The sequence below is a fragment of the Amia ocellicauda genome, chromosome 1, assembly GCF_036373705.1.
Source record: "Amia ocellicauda isolate fAmiCal2 chromosome 1, fAmiCal2.hap1, whole genome shotgun sequence".
NCBI classification, from domain to species: domain Eukaryota; kingdom Metazoa; phylum Chordata; class Actinopteri; order Amiiformes; family Amiidae; genus Amia; species Amia ocellicauda.
The window spans coordinates 38,608,485-38,626,034 of record NC_089850.1 but is presented as its reverse complement, the minus strand read 5'-3'; the positions used below and the strand labels follow the sequence as shown (position 1 = coordinate 38,626,034).

At 37.3% G+C, this 17,550-nt stretch overlaps 1 protein-coding gene across 1 annotated transcript in view; it reads right to left on the bottom strand.

Moving 5' to 3' along the window:
* Window positions 1-15,999, bottom strand: part of klhl29 (kelch like family member 29) — a 202,132-nt gene extending 186,133 nt beyond the window's left edge. Inside the window, exon 1 of the mRNA XM_066704121.1 lies at window positions 15,723-15,999. The gene's annotated coding sequence lies outside the window, so the exon portion shown is untranslated. The remainder of the gene's footprint in view (window positions 1-15,722) is intronic.
* Window positions 16,000-17,550: the final 1,551 nt, after the last annotated feature.

The window sequence follows — 17,550 nt, the reverse complement described above, 5'->3', positions numbered from 1 at the left end:
CACTTAGTTAAAGTTAAAATTCTAAAAAAATGAAAATAATTAGGCCTACACTTCAGGCTGCAGTCAGTATGAATGCGTCTAGGAGACAGCTGTCTTGCATGTTGCTCATTTTCACTCGTGAACCCTGAAGCACTGGAGATTTCCATTTAATTTTAGTGAACACAGCTTGCCAGGTAAAGCACTGCACATACAAAAAAATTAATTGTATTAAAAGGATACATTATCCCAAATTTTCTAAGCATTATGAACTTCATCAGTGACTCGCACCGAGACACACAATACACAACAAAGGAACAACTGTTCCATGTAAAATTTGCATTACAGAAACACTAAGACAATACAGAAAATACTGTGCACAAACCTTTACAAAAAGTGCCAGTAAGCATAAACTTCAATCGGAAACCACAGAAGAATTTCTGAGAAGGCATTCTCCTGCATTATAATAAGCAGACTGCGCTACACTGAACCAATGTATTGTTCACATTTTGAAATGTTATTCCGTGGCAGGGGTAGACAACCTTGGCTATTTCATGCCGTTGCTTTGCAAATCTTTGTTCCAACTACTGCTTAATTATTTAAGTGAGCTTCAGCAGCAGAGACAATTCATTAATTAAAAGTTCTTGATGGATCAATCTCCTCCAAAGGCATGGACTGGAAGACCCCAATCTGCAAACCCCATTCTATGGATTATTTTGATGTCCTAATCTCCAAATAACTTTTCGAAGACCTAAACTAAATTGTGGTCTAATCCATGCTAAATATTTTTCTATACATGAGACAAAATTGAAAATTTTAGTAGACATCTTACAGATAAGGACTTAGAGAAAATGCCAATGATTTATCATCTTTGTGAACAGAAAACCAAAATTAAAAGAATAAATAAGCACACAAATAAACATGCATACTGCTTTCTCTTATTGCAACTCTTCTACGTCTCCATACAGAATGTAGCGTTTAGTGTAGAGTAACATTAGGGGGAAGTGACCCAATTAAGCCCACTGACCATATAAGCCCACTTTCTGTTTCATTTTTAAATAGAAAAAAGACAGGACATATTAGAATGATGATCTGTTTAACAACAAATGCACAAAGTTGTTACCATCATGTTACTTTTTATTTGGAGCCAATCACAGGTTTTGTTCTTGAGTTATGTATGGCTCTGTGCTGACACTGTGCAGCAGCATTTTTAGAAGTCACATACATAGTCTAAGTTTTATAATAAATACATTATTTTGTACAAGATTATATGTTTACATTAACTCTTCCAAAAAAAAAAAAAAAGTTAATTTCCCATGGACCACTGTTGCTATTAAGTCCACTAAGCCCAGAACCCACTGTACCTCATAAAAATAAAAAAAGCCTTAAATTAATTATTACTTTAATTGAACTTTACTTACCTTATTTTCATTATGGGGACAAAATGGGTAGGCAGAGAAAAAATTATAGGGACTGCAATAACATGATGAAAGCTTGCTGCGAATTTCGTGTGGATCATGGATGGACAGAGAAGAATAATTTAGTATTCTTAGAGTAGAGTATTTTGAGAAGCTGTTTTTGCCAAAGATCTCTGACATGGGACTGCCAAGAGTTTAAATTTTTGACAGTCATGCCTCAGATATTTCCCTGGCACTTGCGACCAAAATCAGAGAAAACGGGGTTGTGCTTCTCTGGCTCCCATCTCACCTCACCCACATCCTCCAGCCACTGGACAAGACAGTGTTTGGTGAAGTCAAAAGGAAGGATGCACCAATATGAAAATTCTGAGCCGATATCAGATATTGATATAACATGATTGGCCGATACCGATACCAATATTTTACCATTATTTATTGACCTATAGAACAAGAGCAGGTTGGGGGGGGAACTGCATTGCAGTTTACGTGCGCGATTCATATTTTGTTAAAGGTACAAATGTTGAACAAATCGGATGCTTAGTTAGACACAATAAAAGCAGCAGCATAAGACGGAAATATCCATTTTAAAGAAATCAGCCAATAGCCGATATATTGTATTTTTTTGCCATTTCGGCCCAATAGTGATCGGTGGCCGATCGATTGGTGCATCCCTAGTCAAAAGGTAATGGAGGAAAGAACTGCACTGCCATTCCCGTGTTAGCGGGGACATAATTTGAAAGGAGGAATTCCCTACAAAACTAGATGTGCTTTCCATGGCTCTTAAGACAGAGAACATAATCAATTAAATAATAATAGTGCTTAATCAATACAATTTGAAGAATTTACTTTTAAAACCCTTGTGGGCTTATCTGAGACAAATGGCTTAAAGGGTACATATGTACCTTAGAAGTCCACCCCAGACTTTTCACTTTTGCTATTAATTTAAATTTGGTACATTTAGGACAAATCTAGAACAAGTGTTTAGAGATTAACCTTTAATACCCAGTTTATTGGGAAGCAATTCACATATCTGTAAGAAAACATGTAAAACTTAGATTTTGGTGGGCTTAATTGGGTCACTTCCCCTGTGTTTCAAGAAATTAATCTACATTTATAGAAGCTGGATTTTATAGCAGTTCTTATGCATTCTATAATTTTGCAATGTGCGTTCATTTACTATTTTATTTGATCAAGGGAGTTTAAAAAAAAAAAAAAATCAAATCCATTACCGAAAAAAAGGGATACCATCAGACAACTGGGGGAGTTTCAGGGGTGTGACATATTAAACTTGTCCCAATTTAATTTATACACATGGACGTACCCCAAAATTATTATAGTGATTGATGATTTCAATAATGCGAGTTAGTCTTCAGAATACTTATGCTGCATGAAAGCATCTGTTGTATTCCAAAGACTTACCATATGGAGAATAATGAACTTAATTTGTGCCCCACTGAGTTCATCTCTCCTGTCTTCAGCAGTCAAAATGATGCTATAGTATTATTTAGTTTATAAAAAAAACTCCCTGGGAGAAGTTATTCTTTACAGAACAGAAATTAACAGTATTTGCATTTTATTAGCAGCACGGATTGAAATCCACATACAGAAACAATGACGGCTTAGTTAATATCCGAGTGCATAAAAAACTTGGATTTCACAGAACCGGTGCAGTGCCGTGACTAGTTAAAAATAAACTGAAGGATAATAAATCTGATTGTAGAAGCCGATTTTATCAATATTTTTATGAACAACTGCAAGGCGTTTCAGGCTGTGTTGTGTGAATGGTGTGCAGGACAATCCGCAGAGACAGTCAGTGTGAAGGCGAACACGAGTTACGCGTGTCCACTTACAAGTTAAATGAATTAATAAATAAATACAGTAGATCTGGGTTTCCCACTAAAACATGAAGGACTGGTTTAATAAATGCGTCCATAAACTCCAATCACGTAAAGCATAAAGAATAAAATAGACCCACAGCTCTATCGCTCGCAGTGTTGTTTTCGGTTTTTGTTTTAAAAACGAAACAGTTCTTCCATTAACGTTTTTAATATTTAAAGTATAGACAGTGTTAATCAAGGGATGTTTAAAAGTAAATGTTTCAAAATTAGTTCTTTTGGCAACCTACTACAATAAATTTCGCTATGAACTCGTCTGTCTGAAATTATATATATAACTATATATAACTATGTTCCTTCCCTACTCATTTCAGATAACATATGCATAATGCGTGAAGCTGCTACTATAGTTGTGAATAATAATCCTCAGAAGAATTTGTCAAATATGTGCACTTAATACAATAAACCTGATCTTCCATCTTTTTACTCATAAAACGTACATAAATGGAATTCAACTCCATAAATCCCTATGGCCACTTATATAATCAACAAACAGCTTTTCCACAACCACCCCTACCAATCGAAAGGTATACGTGCATCATTTCACATCACATCAATGGTCTTCAATGTTAACCTGCCCACTGCAGAATAGCAAATTACAAAAATGGCCATAAACAATTTGCATGTGTGCACTGAAGCTTTGCGTGAATGTCTCAGTGGTACCTACTGGAACAGCCTGGCAGTTTTATTATGCAAATCATTATAAATGATGGTTACCACAATGATTAAGATAAAATAAATAGATTTTTTTTTAAATATGTATTTTAACATCAAATCCTTATAACATTCACCACTATCAAGCTTTCAAATGTCACTGCACTCAGCAAAAGTTAGCCTATTTAGTCTATTCTATCGCACATTGGGGGAAAATGTTTGGGGCCTCCTTTATTTCTTCTCTCTAATTTCAGGATGAGAAAATGAACAACACTCACAGCTTAACTAATAAAATCTTAATTAGAAATTATACAGATAAAATTGCTTTAACTTAGCAGCTGTATTTTCGTTTTTGTGAGTTTTAAACAAATATCTTCAAAATAGATAATTAAATGTGTTTTCAAGAGCTATTCACCGAGTCCCGAATGAGATTCATTTTTCATCTTAATAATTAAGTTAATTATAATTTAAGTCATCAAAAACACTTGCATATACAGTGAGGGACAAAAGTATTTGATCCCCTGCTGATTTTGTACGTTTGCCCACTGACAAAGAAATGACCAGTCTATAATTTTAATGGTAGGTGTATTTTAACAGTGAGAGACAGAATAACAACAAAAAAATCCAGAAAAACACATTTCAAAAAAGTTATACATTGATTTGCATGTTAATGAGGGAAATAAGTATTTGATCCCCTATCAATCAGCAAGATTTCTGACTCCCAGGTGTCTTTTATACAGGTAACGAGCTGAGATTAGGAGCACTCTCTTAAAGGGAGTGCTCCTAATCTCAGCTCGTTACCTGTATAAAAGACACCTGTCCACAGAAGCAATCAATCAATCAGATTCCAAACTCTCCACCATGGCCAAGACCAAAGAGCTGTCCAAGGATGTCAGGGACAAGATTGTAGACCTACACAAGGCTGGAATGGGCTACAAGACCATCGCCAAGCAGCTTGGTGCGAAGGTGACAACAGTTGGTGCGATTATTCGCAAATGGAAGAAACACAAAATAACTGTCAGTCTCCCTCGGTCTGGGGCTCCATGCAAGATCTCACCTCGTGGAGTTTCAATGATCATGAGAACGGTGAGGAATCAGCCCAGAACTACACGGGAGGATCTTGTTAATGATCTCAAGGCAGCTGGGACCATCGTCACCAAGAAAACAATTGGTAACACACTACGCCGTGAAGGACTGAAATCCTGCGGCGCCCGCAAGGTCCCCCTGCTCAAGAAAGCACATGTACAGGCCAGTCTGAAGTTTGCCAATGAACATCTGAATGATTCAGAGGAGAACTGGGTGAAAGTGTTGTGGTCAGATGAGACCAAAATCGAGCTCTTTGGCATCAACTCAACTCGCCGTGTTTGGAGGAGGAGGAATGACCCCAAGAACACCATCCCCACCGTCAAACATGGAGGTGGAAACATTATGCTTTGGGGGTGTTTTTCTGCTAAGGGGACAGGACAACTGCACCGCATCAAAGGGACGATGGACGGGGTCATGTACCGTCAAATCTTGGGTGAGAACCTCCTTCCCTCAGCCAGGGCATTGAAAATGGGTCGTGGATGGGTATTCCAGCATGACAATGACCCAAAACACACAGCCAAGGCAACAAAGGAGTGGTTAAGAAGAACCACATTAAGGTCCTGGAGTGGCCTAGCCAGTCTCCAGACCTTAATCCCATAGAAAATCTGTGGAGGGAGCTGAAGGTTCGAGTTGCCAAACGTCAGCCTCGAAACCTTAATGACTTGGAGAGGATCTGCAAAGAGGAGTGGGACAAAATCCCTCCTGAGATGTGTGCAAACCTGGTGGCCAACTACAGGAAACGTCTGACCTCTGTGATTGCCAACAAGGGTTTTGCCACCAAGTACTAAGTCGAAGGGGTCAAATACTTATTTCCCTCATTAACATGCAAATCAATTTATAACTTTTTTGAAATGCGTTTTTCTGGATTTTTTTGTTGTTATTCTGTCTCTCACTGTTAAAATACACCTACCATTAAAATTATAGACGGATCATTTCTTTGTCAGTGGGCAAACGTACAAAATCAGCAGGAGATCAAATACTTTTGTCCCTCACTGTATATAGTACAGATATGTCCATAGTCCATCAAAAGTCAAAACAACAGTATATAATCAATGAGAAACATATTAAAATTAGTAAGTGTAAATGAACCCACACAAGCAACATCATGCTACAGAATATGTAGGTTCTATTACTGAACATTGTATTAGTGTTCTGGTAGTGACTATCATTCAATCAAGGAACCCACCTGGAAATAAGCAGGTGCTCTATGCACGGCATCAACAAAGACAAGAGCCCCCAAGCACATTTATATCACAAACGGAAACAAATATTTCATATAATTATCAGTCTGGAACAGTTTTGAAGATTCAGCTTGAAAATAACAAAAACTTCTACCTTGGTGAGGATAATGTATTACAGAAAAAAATAAGATGGGATTCTTCAAGCATTCAAGATTGTTTCTAAATTTAATAAATTAAACCACTATTGATAATATAGAAATAAATAAGGGACAAATCATGTCACTATATTGCCTAGCATGTGAATTTAAAAAAATAGATGAGCTACAACATATGCAACCTTGACTGTGGGATCTCATTATTAAATTTTCCCTTACAAAAAAAAAAAAAGCTCAGAAAATGTGTAGTAAACATGAAGGCCCATGTATTAATAGGAAATGTGCTGGTATTAATAGTATGCTCTTGAGCAATCCAAGATACCAAGGGTCCTGTATTTTGCACTGGTAGTAGGATTAGAACAAAAGACAGAACACTGATTTGAACAATCTAATTGGGGATCAACAGCCAAGTGATAAGGCGATTACTCTGTAGCCAAAGCATAATAGACATCCATGCTTCACAGTGGGTAGGACATTCTTCTCGACATGACCATCGCCTGTCTTGCACCAGATATAGCACTGGATATACAGCCTGAAGTGATGAAAAAGCTCCAGAACTGCTCTCATTTCTAGAGATTTTTAGAACCTTCAGCCATTACCATGTACAAACGGCTCCCTTTAAAAAGGTACACACAAAGGTGCTAGACACACTCCACATACTACAGATTCTGCAACTTGGAAGCTCACCTATACCAACTGTGTGGAATTAATTCTCCAGAGTTTCAATGCCAGTTTCTTGATTTTAATTTGTTTGCCTCTCTTGTTGCAACTGTTTATTTCCAATTATCACTTTCTGAGCCTATAGTAATAGACAAGGTTTTCCCACTATTAGTTGCTGATATCTTTAAGATGCTTATACTATCTGCTTTAAGTCCTGTATTTCTGCATAAACGTTAAACAGTGAAACAGTGACAGAAACCTGAGACCTTCTTTCCTGAAAATGAACACAAAGGAAAGTAAATGGTTATACCTTGCCAGTAATTTATGTTGTATACGATATTATGGTGTATGATTTCATGTATGTAGTAGACGATTTCTGAGGGCTGATATTGTAACAAATTTGAATACAAAAAAAATATGAAAAATGTTAGCAATTATTGATGCATCCCTTAGAAATAACCCACAAACCACAGTTGGACTATAAATGGAAGAATATACTTCTATGATGAAGCACAAATGAAAGGCAACAGCCAATAACCATACTTCTTCGTGCTGATAAACTTATTACTTGAATTATGGACTAACTGAATAATCTATCGCAAGCAGAAGTTTAGTAATACAGAGCTATTACTGCAAACATGCAGGCATTCCTGTTTGGTAGTTTTCTTAATCATCTTAAATAATTGATTGTAGAAAAGAGTGAAGAAAAGTGCCAAGAATGTTTATATAGACCGCTAAATATAAAAGTCTTCAGTTATAGCATAGAATGTTACATGCTATGACTGAAAAGCTAAAAATCAAAAGTATTAGGATAGTATTAGCATTAAAACCTTAAGAATTCTAGCACCCAGAGAATATGTCAATAATAAACTATGTTTCGGTTTTTTTGTTGTTGTTTTTTTCTTCTTCTTCTTTTAAGGGGTTTGAGATATCACTGATATAAGCCAGTCGTTTAAAAGGCCCGTCAGTCAGCAAGGTATTTTTTAGTGACACACTCTGAGACAAACAGAATGCACCACTGTACCTTGGAGTGTCTATTGGGAATACACACTTTGCACAGTACAGATTTTCACGTTGGCACTTTACTTGACATTACAAAGCAAAAATATAGGGTAAATAAGATCAAAGGCACTACATTGTCAATTTATCCACTCTGACCATACCATCACTAGGCACTGCGAGGGATTTTGTTTTTACTGGTTATGTTGTTACACATTTCCAGTTAATTAGTTACTCAATTAGAATGCATCAGGTTTCCCCAAGAAGGAGTTTTCATTGGGGAACTATGATCAAGATATTAATGATTTTATAACATTTATTTTTCGATTTGCTCTGGAAAATGTATTGCCCAGAACTAAAATACAGTTTTAGAAATGCAAGTACAAATCTCAAATGTAAAAATCAATATCCTGGACAGGGATTGATCTTAATTTTTTCAGCTGGTCAGCAGGACTACCTGGGCCAAGCTTCAGCTAGTCCCCAGTACTTTCAGCTAGTCCATGTTGCATTTGTAAATAAATGGTGAATTTATTGAAAAAAAAAAAAAAAAAAAGTTCCTGGGAACTGCTTCTTGTGCCTTGTAAAATGTATAGTAATGTGTGTGCTCAATGCTGTTATCTGCATGTTCTTAGTTGTAGGTGTCCAGAAGTTACCCTGCATGCACTGCCTGTAGATTTGTAGTGGCACTCAAGTCCTGCACGTAGCACCCAAGCCCTGCTGTATCTTCTTACCCGAGCTTAACCCACCAACGGGCATGTAAAAGCTAAAACAGTTAAATGCATTTTTTTCTCAGTGCCTTTTAGTTTTTATTAATCTTGTATTTTTTCTTCTTCTGGACATTGGTGGTGGAATGTGAAATTTTGTATGAACTTTCACATTTTTGTTCAAAGACAGTTACATGCATTTGCCAGTCCCAAGTCTTGGAAGGAATCAAACTGATATCATTTGATAACAATGATTTTAGATTAAATGAAAATCCAAAAATTGCAAAATGTTATAACTTTTGTTGAAATCAGTTTGGTTCTTAAGAGGGAGGGAGCTTTGACAGGTAAGATGAACAAAACTGAGTCTGGTCAATTTTAAAGCTTTGCAAGCAAGTAAGTTTTTACTTCAATATTTTCAGTAATCAAGTCTTTTTTTTTTTTTTTTTTTTTAACAAGATACATACATTTAACATGGAAGGATTGAATTCCAAAGGAAAAAGTTAGAAACTTGCTGAGCCAATTAGATGAGCGCTATATCGGATGCAAATCTAATACAATACATAATGATAATAATTAATATGATGTGTAGAAAATAGCGCGTTTCACCAATCAACATTATTATAAATCTTTCACAATTACTAATTTGATTACAAAGCCCATATTTTCGGCTATATTTAATATATTCAGTGGGCTATAGCCTATCACATGAACTGCGGGTCTGGGGGTTAGAGAAGAACATATTTATAACTCATTCATTTTGAGGAGTTTAACAGCTGAAACGTCATATATGTATTTAATTAAAATATTTAGTAACATACAAGAACGGATATGCAGGAGAAATCACATATGCAGAGATGGGTGTATGTATGTTCTAGTGTTAAGTCTCTAGCCAACTACAGCAAGACAATATAGATCTGCACATACAGGATGCAATTTGTATGTGTGTGTAGTTTCTGTAACATGTCATTAACAGTATGTGTTAATTTACATCCATACAAATCGCAGGTGCACCATAGACAATGGGTTTCTGCCCCCTATCCACCCTTCAACCTTATGTGCAAGTATGTTGGCAGACACCTATGTGAACGTCTGCATATGACACCCGCACACGTACGCAGAGACGCAGACGCAGAAGTGTAAATCAGCTTTCAAATGCAAATCTAAGATGGCGGATGACGTGATTTAGCAGGCAAGTGTTATTTATCATGCTGAGCACGGAAAGAACCAGCCTTAGTTATCTCAGCTGGCCCAGCCAGACTAGGTGGTTGACAGGTCAGCCAGTCCAAGGGGCTTTTAGCTAGTCTCGGACTACCAAACTAGCGCTAAGATCGAACCCTGCTGGACAAGAGAAGCAAGGTAAACCATGGGTACTCGGTGTCAATTTGTGAAAATCTAATTTTGACGCCCTTCTTGGCACAACTCTCTTCAAACCTTGAAACCCATTAGCAACAGACCTAAACTAAATACACAGAGCACATTTTAATGAGGGCAAGTAGGGCTAAGCAATCAGCTACTTTTATTTCATGATGTACTCACAAGATGACAGCATGCATGCAAGATCAGACTCAAAAGGACAATCGGAGAATGAGCAGGCACATTCTTTCCTATGGAAAATGTTAACATATTATAAACTATGCATAATGCTAGACATAAGAATATGTTCAAAACAAGGAAATGTCATTATCTTCCAGATACAAGTAATGTTACTTAAAAGACATGTCCGCACCACACGGCAGTGGCAGCACAGATAATTACAATACATCACAGTGAAGAAATATTAAAATTAACCCTTACAGTCACTTCTATAACAATTTCCAAATGTGTTTTTTCTTAAAACTACAGTGCAGTGATATCTTTTTCTAGTGCTGACTGAAGTTAAATTATTCATTAGTTAATAATTTAAGGCCATCCTGCTGATTAGACAGGTAATCAGAAGTAAGATGGAACAGTAAGTGATACAGATCAGTTGAAAAACTGTGATATTTCAGTAGAGCTGCTGATCAAAGAATCAGTGGTTCTCTAAGGGTATTAATAAGAGAGCATATTATACACACACAGGTATGAAGCCGAATGAAAAAAAATATATATACAGTTTTTATTAAATTAAAACATTTACTTCAATTTCAAACTATTAGTGCTGTGCTGGTCATTTTAAATCCACATTTCTTTTCTTTTCACACACAATTGTTACTTGAATTAGTCACTCTTAACATGCAGAGAATTTAAAAAAAATGCTCACAATATTACAGCACATGCAAGTAACACGGATTCGGAAAATAATAAAAGTGAACTTCCCACTAGAAATGATCTACAGAACATCATAAAGGGCAGGATTCACAGACCAAGATTAGCACTGTTTTAGGTAGGGTCTTCAAAGAATTGTGCTTATCGAGGTCTGAAAACCAGCTGCAAGAGCGATTAAAAAAAAGGCAAAGCTTACTTGTGAAGAAAGAAACGGAAAACCATATCCGACTCATGTATACACCAAAGTGTAGGCAGAGGACATTCTGGGACATTTTATAAAAGGTATGCATTGGTTTCATTCCTGTTATTTGGGCTATATGAAGAAGCAGGTGAGCGAGCCTGCATAGTGCTCTAGAGGGAAGATTAATTGATGTCAGCGCAGCCCCCGTCTCGTGTGGAATTTCAGCCACATTGCAGACCACAGTTTTAAAAGGTACTGAATAAAGAAGACATCTGCATATGTGGCCTGAAGCGCTGGAAGACACATTAAATGAGCATATTCAGATTTAACTGTCAGCCATAATTTCCCTCAACCTTGGGTAGAAACCATTATTTCTTCTTAACTGAAAACGGATTAGTGACAGGCACATGAAAGACCCCTTCATGCAAAGATGGAATACATTAGTACAGAATATTTTGGAATAGCCATGTACATTTCTGTTTAATTGTATAATAATCACAGTAAAAACTTGGTTAAACAATTAACCTAGACTGTGAATCAATCTAATACTTAAACAATACCGCTTCAATTATGCAGAAACATACCACCGGCAGTAGTACTCCACATTGCTTCAATAAGGAGCTGTTAGTCAACAGGAAGCATGATTAAATGTTAATGCTTTTCAATAGACTGCAAGTAAACACAAACATTCAGAGATTCTGCCTTCTGTATTGTTTTCAAATACCTGTGCCAATGGTTTTTACACTCTACTACTGAAGACAAAAAAAAATACAATACTACAATAAATATCGCAGGCAAAACAGTGCTAAACACCAAAACCAAAGAAGAAAACCATTGTAACCCTGTATTCTTGCACTCATTTACTTCTAAGGTCAGCTCACCAAGGTAGATGGCTAGCTCATCTTTCCTTTTGTTGTTAGTCTACCTTGGTTGCCATCAAATGCTCAATCAGCTTTTGGGAGAACGGTCCTGCAAATCTTATATCCTACTGTTGTGGTGGAAAAACTGCTTTAGCTACCCCTAAACAAATCGCTTCTTCACATGTTGCATAAGCACTGGGTCAAAATAAAATGGTAGGCGAAAGTGACAGCATAAATCATTACAAACAAGTTAAAGTGGTTTCTGTCCAACTGAAAGCTACTCATCTACATTCTCAAGTTCTGTTCCATACCTTTGATTACCATCATTTCTGTTCCATTTGTTTGTGCAGTCTTGAATGTAAGAATAAAGATATAACTGAACGGTCACAGAAATGTCTCATCTTCTGTCTTTTATGGTCATGTATGAATTAGTAAAGTTTTAGTTTTTTCTTAGTAGTTTTTAATAGTACAACAAAGCTAAAGTACTGGTATCAGCCTTTCCTTTGACCTCATTGTTTTGAAGAGTTTTAGATGCTGATGAAATTTCAGCAACGGCAGCTTTAATCATCTCAGTTAACGGCTTGGGCAAAACTATTTACATCCGTGGTAATGCAAGATGGATTATACAAGGAGTTTAAAAAACATTTAGGTTTTCTAAGGTTAGGTTTCTTAGTTTTTGCCTATTTTTATACCTAACCCTTATCACAACCAATATAGATATACTTAAATCAGAGACATCTTCCGTGTGCTAGTAGGTAATTTTGACAGGATATCAAATGTAAGGTCACACCTGTTGCTTTCACATCTGTCAGTAAGGGGCTTTATTATGACCAATATATAAGTATCAGGATTTGCAGTTCTAACAGGATAGATGTAGACTATATTTCACCCTTGATCCCAGTCAGTTTCCTGCTAAATGCGTTTTCTAAACTGCCAGGGCTAAGAGGGAAATAAACCCGCTATAATGTAGCAACCACTAATTAAAGGGTTACAGACAAAGGCATATGTTGGTTTTCCAAACTACCTTACTTACTATACTGGGAACCCATAATGCAAATTGTTCTTTAATTTTAACAACCATCCATTCTCCGATTCCCTTCACAACAAGGAGTGCTAAACTCTCTCGAATGTAAATTTGTCAAGCCACAAGAGATCTTAAACTAAACCATATTCCTTTTAAGCTTGTATAAACCTTCCCTTCTACTTAAAAGGAACGTGTCTTTATCTTAATAAACAATCTGTGGTGCATTAGACCTTTGAAAACATTGCATCAGCACTTCACTATGCCTTCATTACAGCTACCCCCCTGCAACCAATTGCTCAGTGCACTAGTCCACAACTGAAATACTGTACATTCATCCATTTTTAAACTCGTCTTTATTTTTTGTGGACTACATAATGAAGTCGCGAAATGAGACTTAAGGGGAAAAGGAAACATTTAGCTGGTTAATAAAGCCAATACATCAAGCCTGGTTTCATGTAATTCTGTCACACATACAAATATCAATCCACATACAAATCCTAGAGATGGGAGTTTTGAATAAATAAACACTGCATTATCCAGACAGTACAATGCAGAGTGCCTTCAGTGATGGTTTAATGGAAGACATGAAATGAAAAAACAGTGGGTTATTATTCAACCTTTCTAATGCACACATCATAAAATTTGTCATAACTGTGGCACAGAATCAGAAAGATTGATACACATCTATCAAATGACTAGCTGGCATTAAGAGTTTATTCACAGCCCCCAAAATCAACTGATATTAACCCATTTATACTGCATTCACATTAGATATGAAGTGGAACTTTACACATTACAGTCAAGATACTCAAATGTTGCCTCAATTTTGAATGACCATTTAATCACACACACATACGTAATACACACAAATGATAAACAAGTTTTACTGTATAATAAGTTGCAGAGTCCTTCTCTGAATATAAAGTTATTGCTAAATACAGACAAAAAAAAAAGTGTATCATTTCAAATCCCATTTTACTTCTGTGACAATACATAATAAAAGGGTTCATCATAAATAACAGAATAATAAATCAAACAAGTAGCTGTGAGTGGTAGTTTGGCTTCCATACAGCCGGGTATGAAGTTTGAATTCTTGCAAAATATTGGCACAGAAAATAAGTGTTGCTTTCTCAGACACATTCTGGTAGATCATAGATTTTCTTTGGGGAAAAAACTCAAGGATATTACAACTATCTTTAAAAACAAAACAAACAAACAAAAAAATAAAGACAAGAAAAAATGATTGCTCAATAAAGAAAACATATGAAACATTATTTTCTTCAAGATTCAGAATTGCAAGTTACAAGTATAGCTAGGTGCATTTGTACTTTCACACATGATCTGATAATAAGGTTTCAAATCTGCAAATGACCCTGTTCCTTTGGCTGCTGAAGATGATATGCACTATTGCTTTGAAAACAACTCCAACGGTTAAGCAGGATATACACTTTAAATTAAAAGTACTAAAATGATTTTTCAACGCTGTCATTTATCGATCACTCATTTCAGGCGACATCCGACAATTAAAACAATTAACGCTAGACCACTAAAACAAAAAGCTCCATCAGTATTGATTTGACATGGCACTAAGGTCGGGATATTTTTATGCCGTCACTGTAATCCAAAAGTGCAACATGTATTACATTGGCCATTACAGTATTGACTAGTTATATCACTTTTACTTTAACTGAATAATTCGTAACTTTTGTCTCCAAGCTGTCTTCTTGAAAACGTGAATACTGTACTTTGCAATCTGTGCAAATAGTTGAACTCAAGTACACGCACTGTACACGTTTTCATACATTATTAACATGAAAAAAAAACACTCGTCACCTATTTTCCCTGAATAGTATCCAAAGACAGACCTCGAAATCACAATAAAGTGGAAATCAATCACTGTGTGCGTTTGCTTTATTATTCGTCACAGGTTTTAACACTGCTGATGTTGGAATCTGCACGTAGTGTTAGGTAATAATATCAACCAGATTTTAAAATATTGCATTTCCAAGCGATTAAGCATTGAAAAACAATCCATTACCAACACGAATTGAACTGAACTGACATCACATAGAAGGTTTAAATATGTTTACATGAATAAAATACATGAAGACCCGTGAACATTGCACAGAACAATAAAGTCAGATAACGCTTTAATGCATGGCTGAATTATAGTAGTAGGTGCAGGTTTTGGAGGACGGATTGTCCCGTTATGAACACTGTGGCGTGTGCATCTAGCGCGCAGCGACACACACCCGAGCTCAGGATGCTCCTGTGGAGTTGAAAGCTCAATCTGCGAGCAAACAGATCCACCTGTTCCCCCAGCCTTGGGCCACATCTCACTACGTGCATGCTAGTCTCCATCTGCACCTGCAACTTTGTGTCGATGCCACTCAGCGCGGCTCTAGCGTTTCTGCATCCCTGTCCTTCGCGTCGCAGCGGCTCCTCCGCTCCACCACACTTTCACAAGAGCAGGAAGTTTAGGGAGGACGGCCGGCGCCTGCGCAGAAGCAGGACTGGACGCGAGTGCACATCACTGCGCCTCACAGCGAGGAGGGATAAGTCAGTCCCCCCGAAACACGTTTGCGGGCTACTTTGAGCCAGAGGGGCAACTCGACAGCCCCGTCTGCCCCTTGACACGGCGCACTGCTCATACTGCCCGCACTCGTACTCCATGCGTCCCCTTACCTCTCCGACCGGCGCAGCCCCGGCGCTTGTCCTTGTTGTGTTGCGGCGCTTAGCGGAGGCTGGATGCTTTCCCTGAACGGTGCCGTCTCACTGCATGGCAAAAGTATAGCGCTGCCGGCTACTCTCGGTAGCTCCTTTGCGGGGGGGGCTCTCTGTGTGCTCCCAAGTCCCTTTGTGTCGGCTGGGAAATGCTATCGTTACACAGGGGAGCTCAGAGATGCCGCCACAGCACGACTCTGTATCCTCCGTGTGCAAGACCCCGCTCCCGGAGTGAGAGTGAATGCCTGGCGAGGCTGCGAGCGGCTCTTTTACTGAGGCGCTGTGGCTCCGCCCCCCTCGCCTCGTTCAGAGCTGCGCAGCGCCACCTATCTGCCGCTGCGGCGAGGTGCAGTCTAGTGTGGCAGCGGCGGCAGTATTGACCCCTAGTACTGTTGGGTGACTGAGATGTGTTCTATAATAAAACTAACTATGCTGTTGCTAATATGAATGAACCTATACATCATTATAACAATAAAGCATCAACAACCACACGTTTTTAAGCTTAAAGAAAAAGAGCATGTATTTATATAAACACTGGAAATAGTTGGGAGCCAGTAGTATTTCCCAGTAATTCAATATAAATATAATTCTGTAATTTGTCATACAGTGATTTATACATGTTATAAACAAGTTTTCCAAATGCAAAGATCAAAAGCATCTATTTTTTCTTAATAAGGTATATGTTTATTATTGAAAAATTAAAGAGTTACGTTTCAGCAAAAGGGAACTTCTGTACTTCCACATATGCAGTACATATGAAACAGAGACAGAGATTTCAAGCTGAAGCCTTTATTTACTGTCTTAAATTATAATTATATAATTTGTTTGCATTTAAAAGTAGTTCATTGCACAGTCTTAAAAGATAGGTTTCATATAAAATGTTGTATTATTCAAAGGGTCTGCCTTTATCTGTGAAACACCATTATACTATAAGAGGGATTCACGTCTCCTTTTTATTATAGAAAGGGAAAGGGTTATATTGTCCTGGGAAAAAAAGATGAGATCTTTGAAATGTTCCAAGCCACAGTGCACATTGATTGGTAAGTTAAAAGTCAGGATAGGGCACTTTTTCCATCATAGCAGTTACAATCATGAATAAAACAGTATATCCACAAAGTTGGTCATTGGCCCTTGACCACCTGTTTGTCTGATTTGCAGTATAGTTTAAATCAGTTATGCATGAGCACACAACATAATTAAATACATCACTTATCTGCATTTCTGCTGAGCCCATTTGTTAGTACAATCAATTCCTTTTGCAACAAAACAATACACAAAGTTTGTTCTTATTGTTGTTGTAGATAGTATTCCAATGCTAGGTAGCCCACCTAGATGGACAAGAGTGGTTCGGTGAACATAAAAAATAAATTAACAACATCAGTGCTACTAATTAAGAACACTGCAAAGGACAAAGACATGGCATGTTTGTCTGCCTATAATGAACACTTAACATTCACATTAAAATTGCATGCATATGAAAACTACAACGTGTTGGGCCACAGGAGCTATAATTTGCAGGAAACTGCTTGAAACTTGCCATATTTTTCAAGAGAAACTGGCAGGAAGGGATGTAGGAGGCCTGGAAAAAGGATAACAGAGATAATAACCTCAATTTAAGTGAATTTCATCCTGACTTAATAACAAAAGGTCTTAATTTCAAAAGCGTGTTACCCATTGCTTCTCAATATAAATGCTTTTCAACTTGCAAGATTCTCACTGTCAATGATAAATTCTGTTCTGTCGTCATATAAAATGACACAACATAGTCCTCTTGGTCAAGAATTCAATC